General features: G+C 39.0%; 1 pseudogene; it reads left to right on the plus strand.

The window, feature by feature from the left end:
• Window positions 1-2,496: 2,496 nt before the first annotated feature.
• Window positions 2,497-15,853, plus strand: part of LOC136772079 (meprin A subunit beta-like) — a 33,200-nt pseudogene continuing 19,843 nt past the window's right edge.

Here is a 15,853-nt window from a genome sequence, read left to right on the forward strand (position 1 = left end):
TGAAATTCAAAGTGATCAGCAATCATTCCAGATCAGCAACACTTTGATTGGTCCCATTTGTATTTGGCATGCAACCTTTGCAATGAATTGCTACAGATCACTCTCTCAATAATTGTACAGTGCATTACATAGTAGTAAAGCAGAGTAAACCATAGTACAGAAAAGCAAGACTTGTAATTATAGTTATAGGTGCTGGGTTGTCAGTGTATAAATAGCACATTATAGGCTGCTCTGAGGGTTCATTATGGTTTTGGTTTCTTGGTTACTTTTAAAATATAAGTTAAAATAAAATAAAGGTAAGTTAAAATGCTTTTGAATGCTTTTCATTAAAAGTATTGTAATAACACTCGAAGGGGCACTCCATCTTGGGGAAGGAGGCTGAAGACGGGGCGGCCATCTTGGTAGGGCCTCTTCAGGTTATAATTGGTTGTACTCTAATTGGGCTAATGCAATAATTGAATACACTTAGGGAGAAGTATTTAAAAAAAGCTAATGGGGGAAACAAAGGGGGAGTCGAGAAGGGAGTACATGAGAGAGAGACTAAGGATCAAAGAAAAACCCAGTGGAGGAAATAAAAGTTTTGTTTTAATTTACACAGTAAACAGACCTAGTTGTCCCTGGCCAGTTTTTCATTTTGACGTGTATTTAAGGGTCCAGAGACGGGCTAGGTTTTTATTTGTTTATTTATTTTTTCAATAAAGACACACCCCAGCGGTGTGGTGGTGTAAGTGTGCAGATTATTGACCAAACAGGGAAGCTAATCCTTCACAATATAAATAAGTCTATATATATAAACCTGTAAACCTGTACATCATAGCAGTTACATTTATTATTAGAAGAAAGTGGCATCTAACTGAAAATGAAGCTGCAACTAGGTACAGTTCTGTAGTTTGCTATTAGCGAGTTGGTCAAAGTTTTGATTTAATCCCGTTGTCTCTCACAGGGAGAAGTTGTGCTTCCGTCTCTGTTTGATGTTGAACAACAAGCACCTTGAATGGCTCGCGGTGCCTCTCCCGCTGTCCGCCCATACTGGAAGCCACGTGATCAGAATAGGCTCCTCCCCGCTTGCAGCTCTTCACATTTTAGATTTCATTCTATGAGGAGCACTTTTCGTGCTTGTATTTTGCGAAAAAAAAAAAAAATTCTGTGCAAAGTTTCACTAGCCTGCAAATTCAGATTCAGTCATTATTTTAAAATGTCAGAGAAAGAAAATTGTTGAAAATATTGACAAATTGTGTTATTTAAACCTGTAACAAACTTCGTTCCCCAGAAAAGGAGTACACAATTATTGTAAATATGTAGATAATGATTCATCTGCTGCTTCTTTTTGCTCACATTCTGTATGATTTTCTGGCTGTAGTTTAAATACTCCCTGTACAGTTGAAAATATGGTGGCAGTGCATTGCATGACTTTGCACAGGAACTTTCCTTTTTAATGGATATAGTTGCATGACATAACCTTGTGGAAGTATTTCTGTTGGGTGCCTGAAAATTCCTGTCATTTTATTTTGCATGATTTTAATGTTAACTGTTAATGACTTACGAATGCATTACTAGTGATCCTTATGCATTCATTAACATTAATAGCGTACAATATGGTATACCTGTGGTAGCAGGGGCGGTGCCAGTGAGGGGCCTGGGGGGTGCTGGAGCTACCCCTAGGATAGCCATAGCACCCCCCTAGCACCCCCAAGAAATTTCTGTGGTTTATTTACATTTTGTTTATTTTTAATGTGTGAATACTATAATTTATAATTTGTAAAAGAAAGAAATACATTATTAAAACAAACCATTTGTTTTTAGACTATTAAACATAAAGCCAACGGGTAATCTGATCAGCCAATGGGCGGCAGCAGTGCACGCATTGAATGTTTGACCTTACTAGCTAGTTTAATCTTTTAGCCAGAGGTAGGCCTACATTTCTTTTGTGAGTTAGTCTAACATTAGCGATTAAGGTACAAAAATGTATCGTTTTTAAGTAAATAAATGTCCATGTGTGCAAGGAAAGGAGAGTAATGAAGGTGTAGACAACACGCCAAAGACAACGGGGCTAGCAGTCACTGAACAGGACCAAGAAAAGCTGGATGGTAATAGAGATGAGGAAGGTGAACTGCACCTGCCCGCCACTTCTGCTGAGGATGCTAGCATTGTAGACAATATTAGAAATCATCCCCAAGAGGGCCCAAGATGGCCAGTTCTTCAAAAATACCCCGCACGGCCATTTGGAAGTCAGCAGAGAAGTTTTAACAAAAGTTGGCTGGATCAATATGTATGGCTGGTATACAGCATGTCCAAAGACACAGGTTTTTGCTTTGCTTTTTTAAACGACGGCACGGGTTTCATGTGGAGCTAACATTTAGTGACAATGGATTCAATAACTGGTGAAAAGCATCAGCATCTCTGAAGAGTCAACATGAAGGTGTGATACACAAATTTGCTATGGAGAAATTGAGTGAGTTTAAACAAAAACAGACAAGCGGCTCAAAAATAGCAAACATGCTTGACAAGGGACATTCGGCATTGGTTATGGAGAACCGAAAGTACATGAAGGCCGTGGTGGAAAGCCTTGCCAGGAGATCGCACAGCGAGGTCACAGTGAGGGTGAGGACTCATCAAATAGGGGTCATTTCCGTGAGCTTCTGCGTGTCATTGGAATGTTTGATGTAACAGTTGAAAAGAAGTTAGACACCAATCCATTAAATGCCAAATGCATTCACCATGATATACAAAATGAGATATTTACTTTAATGGCTGATATGATACGAAAATAAATAAGTGATGAGGTAAGGATTGCAGGGCACTTTGCTGGTTTGCTGGATGAAAGAAAAGATGCTAGTAAAAAGGAACAGATTTCAGTGATCGTGCGGTATTTTCAGCCAGTGTCAGAGAAAGTGCAGGAAGAGTTTTTGCATTTCACCCCAGCAGATGGGTTAGATGCGGAATCACTACTAGCCAGTATCAAGCGTACACTTAGTCAGTGTAATATAGACCTACATTTTTGTGTTGGCCAGTGCTATGACGGAGCATCAGTAATGTTGGGATGTAACAATGGAGTGCAAGAAAAGTTTAGGAAGGAGGTGCCACAGGCAATTTATATACATTGCCATGCACATAAGCTCAACTTGGTGTTAGTTGATTGTGTGCATAATGTCAACGCTGCAGCAGAGTTTTTTGAGAGATTACAAATGCTCTACAAGTGATTTTCTGGGTTGGTGGTGCACGATCTTTTCATGAAAAACAAAAGGAACTTGAGCCAACAATGCAGCCGGTCCCGCTACAGCTACAGTCCCCCACTTTTGATCTTGTAGCGGCAGATGATCTGGCAGATGTATTGAGAGGTGTGCCAGCCCTAAGCCCCAAACACACATCTTTTCTAGACCTAAAACGCATACTATCCATGGCCAGTCATTATGGAATCAGTGAGGAAAACTTGTCTGCAGAGCTCTACCAGACTCGCTGGCTACTGCAAAGAAAAGAGGAACAGGGACATACTATTACCAGAACTCAGGAGTTTCTATCCCTCATGAGGCCATACAAAGATGCATTTATAGACGTGTACAAACTCATATGCATATCTCTGACACTTCCCGTCACATCAGTAATCTGTGAGCGCAGTTTTTCTTGTCTGCGTCATTTGAAAAACTACTTGAGGAACAGCAGTGGGGACTCTCGAACCAATGACCTGGCACTGTTGGCTATAAACATTGAGAGAACAAGGGCCATGGACAGCGACAAAATAATTGACGCCTTTGCGATGAACCACAACAACAGACGCATCATCTTGTTATGAAGACGTCTATCGGTAAGTTCATGATATTTTTAATACATTTGGCGGTTGAGGCACAAATTCTGATTCCATATAGGGATCTCTATGCGATACTCATTCATATAAAATTGTGTTTAACACAGAATGGCATTGTAACATTAGTCTGAGCCCTTCAAATTATTTTCTCCACACTTGCCTCACAAGAGAAACATCAACAGGCGCAATTTGAGCTACAGTAGCTCGTCTGTTGGATCGGACCACACAGGCCAGCCTTCGCTCCCCACGTGCATCGATGAGCCTTGGCCACCCATGACCCTGTCACCGGTTCACTGCTTTTCCTTCCCTGGACCACTTTTGATAGGTACTGACCACTGCAGACCGGGAACACCCCACAAGAGCTGCAGTTTTGGAGATGCTCTGACCCAGTCGTCTAGCCATCACAATTTGACCCTTGACAAAGTCACTCAGATCCTTACACTTGCCCATTTTTCCTGCTTCTAACACATCAACTTTGAGGACAAAATGTTCTCTTGCTGCCTAATATATCCCACCCACTGACAGGTGCCATGATAACGAGATTATCAGTGTTATTCACTTCACCTAACAGGGTTCATAATGTTATGACTGATCGGTGTATATATATATATATATATATATATATATATATATATATTATATACACCAGATATCACACCTAGTGCATCAGCCATTCACTATTTTTAGATAGTATCAAACTCCCACAATTAACCAATCACCATTACTCGATAGATCACTCACAAACAGTTAATTAGAAGACACAATAAAATCAATATAAAATAACAAAGACCGCTTCCACTACACTCAGGCCCTGAGGGAATACAAACACCTCCAGAGAAAGAACTAGGATGACTATTTTACCAGAAAATTCTAATCAAATCGACCAAAGCTCTTTTTGTGAATTATTAAAAAAAAAAAATCGAACAAACAAAAATCCAAAATGAATTATCAATTAAAAACAGTAATATATGGGAAAAACATTTTAAAACCCTTTACCAAAAATACATATTTTTTTATAGCATCTGCAACAAGATGCTTAAACACAGCTACAGGAGGCCCTGCTCAAACTGTTACATTTGGTACTGAAAGCTGGATGTTTCCCTGAGGTCTGGAATCAAGGAGTAATTATCGCTATCTTACAGTGGAGACAAATATGACCCCAATACCTACTGAGGTATCTTTGTGTGAGCAGTAACTTTGGAAAGGTGTTCTGCAGCATCCTCAATGCCCAGATACTGGCCTTCCTTACTGAGCACAGTGTCCCAAGTAAGAGCCAAATTGTGTTCCTTCCAAAACACGGCACTACTGACCACAGTAACTCCCTGCACACCCTAATCAACAGCAATACCCCAACTAACAAAGGGAAAATATTTGCCTGCTTTGTGTACTTTAAAGAGGCATTGAATTCAATTTGGCATGACAGATTAATCCGGTAACTTCTCCAAACTTGTGTAGTGTGTAAAGTCTATAGCACTGTAAAATCAATGTATTCGGAGAACATATGAGGAGTGTTCTTGATTCTTCATCCAAAGCAGGTGTGGCCGCTCTGCTGCACTGTGAGTTCTTTTTCCCCACAGTGCTGTCCACGGTCCTGATACACTGACACTTGGCTGTGCTGTCCGTGGTCTTGTCCAGCAGGGTCCTGTCCATGGCAAAAGAGATCATATGAGCAGGCACATAATGGTGATCCAAGACCCGGCCCCTCGCCATGTTACAACGTGATTTTGTTACTTTCCTTTCATTGCTTTATTATTTAGTTTTTGCTGAGCGCACCCCTAGACATACATTTCACATGGACTTGCCTGCATTCCTCAGCTTAAATACATTCACCCGACCTGACCCGACCCAGTAACAAACCCCCCCACTGTGCAAGGGAGAGGCCAGGCAGCGGTGAAGGCAGGAAGGAGAGGCGGACAGATGAGAAGTGTGGGAAACAATCCAGTTATAATAAGAGGATATACTAAAAATACAGTAGCATATAATCTGGGGCTATTGTGCAGTGCAATTTTAATAGAACAGTCTTGTTACAGTATGAGTTTGTGTATTTGCAAGACATCTGATGTGTAAGGAATCCACAGGACCACAGAGAATCAATTAGATGTTTATTGTATAATGCTAATAGAATAATATAGTAAAACAAGTGACAGAGATACGGAGGATGCCGGATCTCAGATTGTATCCTATTTTTTTTCTCTGCATTTCCCACCTCAAGGGATACCTAGAGATACCTGTTTCTGCAGAATCCTGGTGGCAGAACTGTATTTAAACAAACTTTATTAATTCATTTTAAACTGCACGTTGCTGATTTATAGGTCATGAGAAGTAGAGTCCCGGAGCTTGCAATTGTCACCTTGTGTATCTGTATAGAGATAGAGCAGTCTGAATGCAAGCCATTGTGATGTGATGAAGCACATTGAGTTTAGGTTATGTAATTGCTCTCCTGCTCACTGGCTTCATCCAGAGCCATCTCAGTGCAGTTACTTTGGAAAGTAGAGACCTAGAGCTTTGAATTGCTGCATTGCAAAGTAGTGTATATCTTTCCTTATTAAGTAATCCATGTAGATGGCTTCCGGTACAAGGAAGAAAACAAAAGATAATTTGGGAATCAGAATGAAACCTCCTTGGCAGTGTAAGACCTGCAAGGTTCTCTTTACTGCAGTATAGACAGAAATGGTATCATTGTATAACAAGTAGATGACTGTAAGTTGCACTTGTTCAAAAGCTATTGAAATGTCCGAGTTAACTATTAGATTTATACTGGCTGTGTGAGAAGATAAAATATAGATATAGTTTTTAAACATATCGCTGGGCTGTGGTGGTCACTGTAGTTTGCTCATGGAGCTCCAGCAATGATCTCTCAGCCCATGGCTGTCACAATCCCACCAGTCCCCAATAGCAGAGACTCAAGCACCAGACCCCTATGTCTTACAGACATTTCACAGCTGCATTCAAATCAAACACTTCAATACCTCGAGAAGCCACTGATGGAGGCAACAGTGACAACATCTACAGTGAATCAGCCAACCATGTGTAGGGATGAGATCTAAATTAATGTATTGATTGGGTGATTAAAGTATTGATAGATAAATTTGCGTATATTTCCAGCTCTCCGGGCATGATGTCCCCTCTACTGCTCACTGTGGCCTTGCTGACTGCGGTTCTGCAGTTGATCCACCTTCTGAAGCCTCATTATGACCTCTTATTTTACTGCGGTTAACATACTGTAAGAATTTCTAGTATTGATCAGCAACTATATTGAACTTATCTAATTCAATTAATTTCAGCTCATACAGGACCTGTGTGTCTCTGCCTTTCAACCTCTTGAGAAGTCTGTAGCAGAGACTCTCAGTTCTCAAATCTGATTTTCCCTGCCTTGACACTTTCAGCAAGAGTGCTGAAGTGAAAAAGTACCCAAAGGATTTCACATATTTACTCATTAGCTATAGTGTTGATTATTAAGTATCCAATACAATCGGTTATACTTTCATATTAATTAGCATTTAATGCATATTAATTGATTCTTTCAAATTATTCCCATATATAGACTTTTCTTTGTTCACTTTCAAGGTCTCAACATACAAATTACCTATTTTTCTTAGGGCTCAGATCCTTCTCTGAGTCCTGGGATCCTCCGTATCTCTGTCACCTGTTTGTTTTTATTATTCTTTTACCATTATACAATAAACATCTAATTGATTCGCTGTGGTCCTGTAGGTTCCTTACACATCAGATGTCTTATAATACACAAGCTCATATTGTAATAAGTCTGTTCTATTACAGTTGTACTGACAATAGCCCCAAATTATATCAAGAGCATGCTACTGTACTTTTAGTATATCCTCTTATTGTAACAGGATTGTTTTCCCCACTTCTAACATTACACAAAATCAGTCAATACACTGATCATTTAAATGATTTTACTTACATTTTTATATGCCCCACCCCCAATGATAAGTGTACACAAAGTGTATTCTAAACAATAGTAGGAGATGCACTGAAAAAGAGGGACGGTAATAACAACAAACCAATATTACTACAAAGGAAATAAAGCAAAACGTTATTGCACACACCCCTTTCCTACAACCACATGAACCCTTCCCTTGTGGCCAGAGAATTAAGAGTGGCTACCTTAATACAATAAATATGGTAATATGGCCAAGCATATATTGCACTTCTCCAGCATGGCCTCTGTAACCACTTTACCCTTCACCAACATGGCCACCCACACACCAACCCAGCTGCCCCTTTCTCTCCACAGCAGGTAAGTTCATAAGTGATTGATTCATACCAGCCATGCCCCTTTTTATATATTTCTTTCCCCTTTTTTATACAACATTTTATAAAAATGTTAGTTTTCTTAACTATAACACACTGAATCACACTAACCCAGCAATGATTAGTGTGGTTTTATTGGAGATGGGTTCATTCCATCACAGGGCCTTAGACATTTATTATGGTGATAACAGTATTATTTTCAGAGCAGTTCACTCAGTGTCCTTCAGGGTCTACAACAGAATAATTATATTTCAATGATATTTTGTTATTGATCATTATAGAAGTGTCACACCCTAGTGGGTGCTTAGGGGTGACTATGATACCTGACCACGCCACCGCCTTTGCTATACGAGGGAGGAGCTTGTCTACCCACTCCAATACTCTCCCCGGCAGACTCGACGGAACCCCAAGACACTCATACAGGCAGGTAAAATAACTATTTATTTAACAAAGCTCCAGACAGGGCATGAAGACTGTCCTGGATAAATGTACAGAATTATATAAAAAAGTAACTATGTAAAACTAAAACCACCTTTAATTAGAAGGGCAATAAAACACTAAAAACCCTATCCAAAAATAAGAAAAAAAGGAAACTAATAAAACCCTATAAAACTACTATTTCTTATACAATTATATCTCCTGTACAAGAGACCCTAATAATTCTTCTTCTTCCTCTCGCAGATATGATCAACATTCCAATCACACAGGTAAGTCAGTTCTAATTCCTCATCCTCTCTTTCTCTCAGCCCGACAGCACCCTGCTGGCCAAATCGACAGCCGCAGACTGGAAATGGAAGACCTCAGGTAAGGAGAAAAAACAATCAATGTTCACAGTTCATTCCTTGCCACGACTCTGCAATATGATCCACAATAATATTCCCTTTTCTCTAAATATAGCTGAACATGGCGAATACCAGGGGAGAGTGGATGCACCCAGTTCCAAATAAAGCAGAGTTCAACAGTACTAATGCGTATGGCTCTTAATTTCCATGTTCAAATCTGCTTCACTCGTGCTCTCCCTAATTACCACTCTGTTACTCACACAGTCAACAAAAACCCATGGACTGAGCTGCTCGAAGCTCTCGCCATCACTGCTCTGCTGCCAATTCCTTAATATATCTCATCGCCGTCTCAGGGTTCGGAGTCTCCATTGTACTATTTGTAATCCACCGGAAGATGAGTTCATCAGCCCCGCAAAAGTCTCCTCTGCTTCCCTCTCCAGCACTGGCTTTGTTTCCACATCCTGCTGTTCACCACCTCACAAGCCATTCTGTCTGTGAACCTCTGTGTCTCTGACTGAACGATCCCTCTCAGCTTATATACCACAGCAGAGACCCAGGGTGCAGGGGAAGGTGATTGGGAGAGATTATGCAGGTAGGTCCAGGTGAGAATGTCTCTGGTGGTGTATACGGGGCCGGACAAACAATAAAACAATTAAAAACCCAATAACCCAATTATACACAGAAAATGATACAACCAAAATAAGGAAGTAAAAGAACCTACTTCATAAGTGAAAATAACCATAATCAATTTAAAGTGCAGGCAACAATATAAAAGTGAAAGAAACAAATACAATAATTAACGAATCAGTGATTAAATTGCCCATCACGCACCGCCCGTGACACTAGCATCTCTTTTTCTTAGGCCTACAGGATGTATACCTGGTTAAAATATGTATTTATTTTTAATTTTGAGTGATCAGAATCTCACAAGGGTGTTTCTTGTAAAATACATATACACTACCTGCCAAATGTTTTAGATCACCCCCATTTTTCAATTTTTTATTGAAATTTAGGCAGTTCAAGTCCAGTGAATAACCTGAAATGGTACTAAGGTAATGGTAAACTGCCAGAGGTTTAAAAAAAAGTTTAGGTTACCAATTTGGAAAAATAATGTACATTTCAGAGTTACTGTGTTACTACATCCTCTTAAGCATTATTTGGCAGCTCCTGTGCATAGACGTTACACTGTATTCTTACAATGTGCACATTCATTGGAAAGCTTATTCTCTTGGCTACCAGTGTGTTTCATTCTCAAACACATCAGATTTACAGTTCTGTGTGTCCTGCCATCATTCAGAGCCCGGGGGCAAACGAGCAGTCTGCTCTGGGAGGGGGTCTCATTCAGACGGTCACAGATCACTCAGTTTTGATTGGATTTCTTTGCAAATAGGCTTGTTTTGTTCAGAACAACCTAATGATTAATCCAGTATATATTCAGTATATATATTTTTGATGTTCTATCTTACACAGAGAAGTTATGATTCAATTTTGTAAAATTGTTGTGCACTAGTGCACTGTAAACAAAGTTTTCCATCTTGACATTTTGAGCTCTCTACGGGTGTGTTGCTTTTGAGCTGTTTTGAGATTTCCAAGGTGGTTCAAGACTACTATTCTTGTTAGTAAATCAATTCCACAAATATTCCAACTAACAAATCTTATAGCCATTATTCACTACATTTAGCTGTGTAGCCTATAGCAGCTATGTGTGAGGTTTCTGTTTATAGTGGAAGTAAGGTAACTATGTGTAATATGATATGTGTATGGTGTAACAAAGACATTTGTCTTACACCTGATTCTTCACAACACAAACACAAACACGTACACACAGCAGACACACTTCTGCTGTGAATGCTGTGAAATATGAGATCATTGTATGCCATTTGTGATGTTTGATATTGCTCTGTAATTCGAATAAGCAATAAAACAATAAACAATAAAAAAGAAACGATAAAGGCTGATGCAGTAGAAAGTAAGCGGGCGGCGTTGTAGCGGAGTCTCTGCGGGTGAGCACACTGACTGACTCACTTTGAAAAAGGGAGGAATGCATCTTTCATTTACATTATTAATAATTGTGTGTTCTCCATCTGAAATGTAACAATTTAATTAAAAGGCAAGTTCATATATTCATAAACTATTAGTTAATAAAAGGTATTGTTCTTATTATTAGTAAATATGTTTGTAAATATTGTATACATTGTATATGCCACGCTCCGTGTGGCTGGAGAGGACAAGGGAGTGCAGGACCCAATTTTGGGGTGAGGTAGAGGTGATCAAACATGCGTAGGTCAGATACCAGCGAGACAGAGCAAACAAAGGCATCATCGAAGTCACAAGCAAGGGTCGGGTGATCAGGCAAATGGGAAACCAGAGGAAGTCCAAGGTTGTGGTCTAGAGGTAAAGCTGAGGATACAGAGGTTATACAAGGCACAAGGCGACTGCTTGGAGATGTAGATAAACTGACAAAGTGAGTGAGAGCTTATGAGGGGCCGTTCAATTAAACAAATAAATCATATACCAAAGTGGATATATCATATAGCCAGAAAAAAAAAATGGTAACACTTTATTTTAAGTGTCCATTATAAACAATCTATTAGCACGTTATTATTTATTAATTGTTATTTGATTATTATTACAAATAATGAATATAGTATTATACATTTTTATTTAAACTTTTTTGCTGTAATATGTTATAATATATTTAATAACATACTTAATAAAAGTTATTATAACATGACATTTTCGCACCGACATCAATCTATTATCATAATCTGCCATGCCATTTATTACCTACTATTAAACATCTTATAATGCTATTTAATTACATATACTATAAGAAAACTGCATTATATGTTATAGCTCTATCTATAAGGTAAGCTTATAAGTACCATTATTGAATTATGATGTTTTTGCTCAAAGTCTATTCTATGATATAGTATATCATTGTGTTCTATTTGTATATTTCACATTACATTGCCGGGTATTCTGACGCATTACAAAATAAAATAAAGAGGGTCAGCAACTTTTGTCTTCACTTTTTATTTCCTGCAAAACATGGAACTGGGATAAACATGTTACATATCCCAGTGAATTGATGATGTCCACACCTTCCATCCAGACCTGTGGATACTTGATAACCATGTGAATTAAATTGTTATTGAATTCTATAGTTTCTTCTACATCCTACAATGTGTTTTGAGAGGTAATACATAACCCAGGTAAGTCACCATCCTAATTATTTAACAAAATACACCTATTACAACTGTTATTGCTTTCTTGTAGTCATCAAAACATGTTTTACATTGTTGGATCTTTATCATATCCTGCATATTTTTACTATGGAGGGTGTGGTGGATACACTGCACAGCTAAACCTTCTCTGGGCCATGTCATTTAAAAGCATTCCCTAGTAGAAATCTCAACTCTGAAACCCGCTAGCTCTTCAAAGGGAATTCCTGGTGCCAACTGGCAATTACTTGCTTTAATTTATAATAGTAAACACAAACTCTAACACCATTATATAGACCTATGCCTAAAATACAAGGTGTTTACATTTAAAATAACTGTTGATAAGCTGTTGTTGATCATTTAACTTCGAATTAATGACATAATCGTTGTGACTTCTTTCAAGAATTGTTGTACTGGGCATTGCCAGTAGGCACAGAGAGTGTCTGGGGGTATTAAAGGTACAATAAGTACAGGTGTTTTTATCAATGTAGGCCATTTTACACATTTTATACTGAGTGATATGTGCTCTGTGATTGACCTTGTACTGGATTAGTTGTATCTTGGTGGATGTTGACATTGAAGAGGTGTCCAGAAGTTGGTATCAGTTGTTATTGTTAGATCTGGTTCCCACTGGGTGATTGGATGATAAATAGTGGAATCTAAATTATTTAGAAAGTCGGTCACACTTTACAATAAGGTACTGTGATTCCTCGTGAATTAATATATGAATACCACATGATAAACACATGAATATGTTGTGCACTTCATGTGAGTTCTTATGTTAATCACATGTATCAGGGTTAGGGTAAGTATGGGTTCATGTGCTCAACATCAGAACTCAGATGATGTTCATGATATATCGATAAACACGTAAAGTGTTACCAGAAAGTCTACAGTGAGGGAAAAAAGTATTTGATCCCCTGCTGATTTTGTACGTTTGCCCACTGACAAAGAAATGATCAGTCTATAATTTTAATGGTAGGTGTATTTTAACAGTGAGAGACAGAATAACAACAAAAAAATCCAGAAAAACGCATTTCAAAAAAGTTATAAATTGATTTGCATGTTAATGAGTGAAATAAGTATTTGACCCCTTCGACTTAGTACTTGGTGGCAAAACCCTTGTTGGCAATCACAGGGGTCAGACGTTTCTTGTAGTTGGCCACCAGGTTTGCACACATCTCAGGAGGGATTTTGTCCCACTCCTCTTTGCAGTTCCTCTCCAAGTCATTAAGGTTTCGAGGCTGACGTTTGGCAACTCGAACCTTCAGCTCCCTCCACAGATTTTCTAAGGGATTAAGGTCTGAAGACTGGCTAGGCCACTCCAGGACCTTAATGTGCTTCTTCTTGAGCCACTCCTTTGTTGCCTTGGCTGCGTGTTTTGGGTCATTGTCATGCTGGAATAACCATCCACGACCCATTTTCAATGCCCAGGCTGAGGGAAGGAGGTTCTCACCCAAGATTTGATGGTACATGGCCCCGTCCATCGTCCCTTTGATGCGGTGCAGTTGTCCTGTCCCCTTAGCAGAAAAACACCCCCAAAGCATAATGTTTCCACCTCCATGTTTGACGGTGGGGATGGTGTTCTTGGGGTCATTCCTCCTCCTCCAAACACGGCGAGTTGAGTTGATGCCAAAGAGCTCGAATTTGGTCTCATCTGACCACAACACTTTCACCCAGTTCTCCTCTGAATCATTCAGATGTTCACTGGCAAACTTCAGACGGGCCTGTACATGTGCTTTCTTGAGCAGGGGGACCTTGCGGGCGCTGCAGGATTTCAGTCCTTCACGGCGAAGTGTGTTACCAATTGTTTTCTTGGTGACTATAGTCCCAGCTGCCTTGAGATCATTAACAAGATCCTCCCGTGTAGTTCTGGGCTGATTCCTCACCGTTCTTATGATCATTGAAACTCCACGAGGTGAGATCTTGCATGGAGCCCCAGACCGAGGGAGACTGACAGTTATTTTGTGATTCGTCTATTTGCGAATAATCACACTAACGGTTGTCACCTTCTCACCAAGCTGCTTGGCGATGGTCTTGTAGCCCATTCCAGCCTTGTGGAGGTCTACAATCAGCAGAGGATCAAATACTTTTTTCCCTCACTGTATATATGGTTGGGGAGTAATGGAATACAAGTAGCAGCATTACTAGTCAGATTACAGAATTGTGATACTTGTATTCCAGTTACAGTTACTCCTGTCAGACGAGTATTCTGATTACCAATACTTTTCAAGAACAGTAAGACATTACTGATTACTTCTAGATATTTTACATGAAAGTGCACAAGTGTAAGGAAATTGCGTGAATCTGAAGGGGCTACGTGTAGTATTTTTGCAACATTGTTTTAATTTACACTCTTTAGCCAAAGCGCTGATTCGGCGCCATTGTACAATACGCAGGCACAATCCCAGCTAACACACAATGTTGCTACATAATTTACGTTGTGTGTTAGCTTGGGTGGACGCTGCTAGTCAGCATCCCAGCTAGTAACACACAGTTCTACAACATTGTAAGAACATACATTACGGATTTAACTTGTTGAAGTACAGGTAATTCTTCACTTTCAAAGAAAGAAAATAGATATTAAAGTGCAAGATGTGCCTACCACGGGACAATGTACTGTCTGCTCTAAAGCATTCAACTTAATGAATTCAAATAATAATAATAATAATAATAATAATAATAATCTGGAGGTAAGATTTTATTTTTTAAATATCTGCCTGCTAACACACAATGTGGCAATGTAGTGTCTTAGCAGGGGTGCAGCCTTGATAAAATTATGCTTCACATTCGAGTAGAACATACGCATTTTAATTAAAATGATAATAAATACGATTTCATAATTCAATATTTTTATGAAAGCATAATAAGCTAAACGGCAGCACAGGCATAGTATGACCAAAAAAGTTATTGATAGTTTATATTTGGATTAATAAGTTTTCCCATCCACATTTAAGATTACCTCGTCGGCCGGTTCTCAATCAACACACGATACGCTGTTTATGTGAACTGAACATACGTGTATTCCTCACAGGAGACACATGAACATAGCACGGCGAACATGCCATGAACTCGCTGCAGCCGGTGACTGTCCGTGTGTCTGTCCGTCTGACTGCTCGAGCCCTCTCTCACGCAGATGACATGCCGCTCCTGTGCATCCTGCTGCTTCTGTGACCTTAACAATGCAACTTAATATAATACCAAAACACATACCCTTGTTTAAAACCAATCCAATCACACAAACTGAATAAACTAGTCCTAACCCGTGCCGTGCCGTGCCGTGCTCTTTAACTGAGTATGAGTTCAGGCCAGGCCCGGTGGGCTGGCAGATAACCTGGGTGGGCAATTGTGGGGATAAACTGAGATTCAAAAAAAAAACATGTCATTTACTAGAGTTTCTGACAAAATGCTAATTGCTGCAGTCTATTTAAAAATATTTCATTATTATTATTATTATTATTATTATTATTATTATTATTATTATTATTATTATTATTATTATTATTTTAATCGTTTGGAATAAATGATTCAATTACTCTCTCATAAATAATTAACTGGTTTCATTACTGGATAAATCAGTGTTTTTGAACAAATCCCTTGAATTAATAATTCAATGACAAATACATTTTTTAACAGTCACTTGTTTAACAGTTACTGGTGTAACAATGTAATTGATACAATCGTTATTTGAATTGTCAAGTTACTTCCAAGAGGAGATCTATTTTGATCACTACTGTAGACATCAGCTTTTATATCCGAACTATAAACTT

The sequence above is a fragment of the Amia ocellicauda genome, chromosome 15 (assembly GCF_036373705.1).
Source record: "Amia ocellicauda isolate fAmiCal2 chromosome 15, fAmiCal2.hap1, whole genome shotgun sequence".
In the NCBI taxonomy this organism is placed as follows: domain Eukaryota; kingdom Metazoa; phylum Chordata; class Actinopteri; order Amiiformes; family Amiidae; genus Amia; species Amia ocellicauda.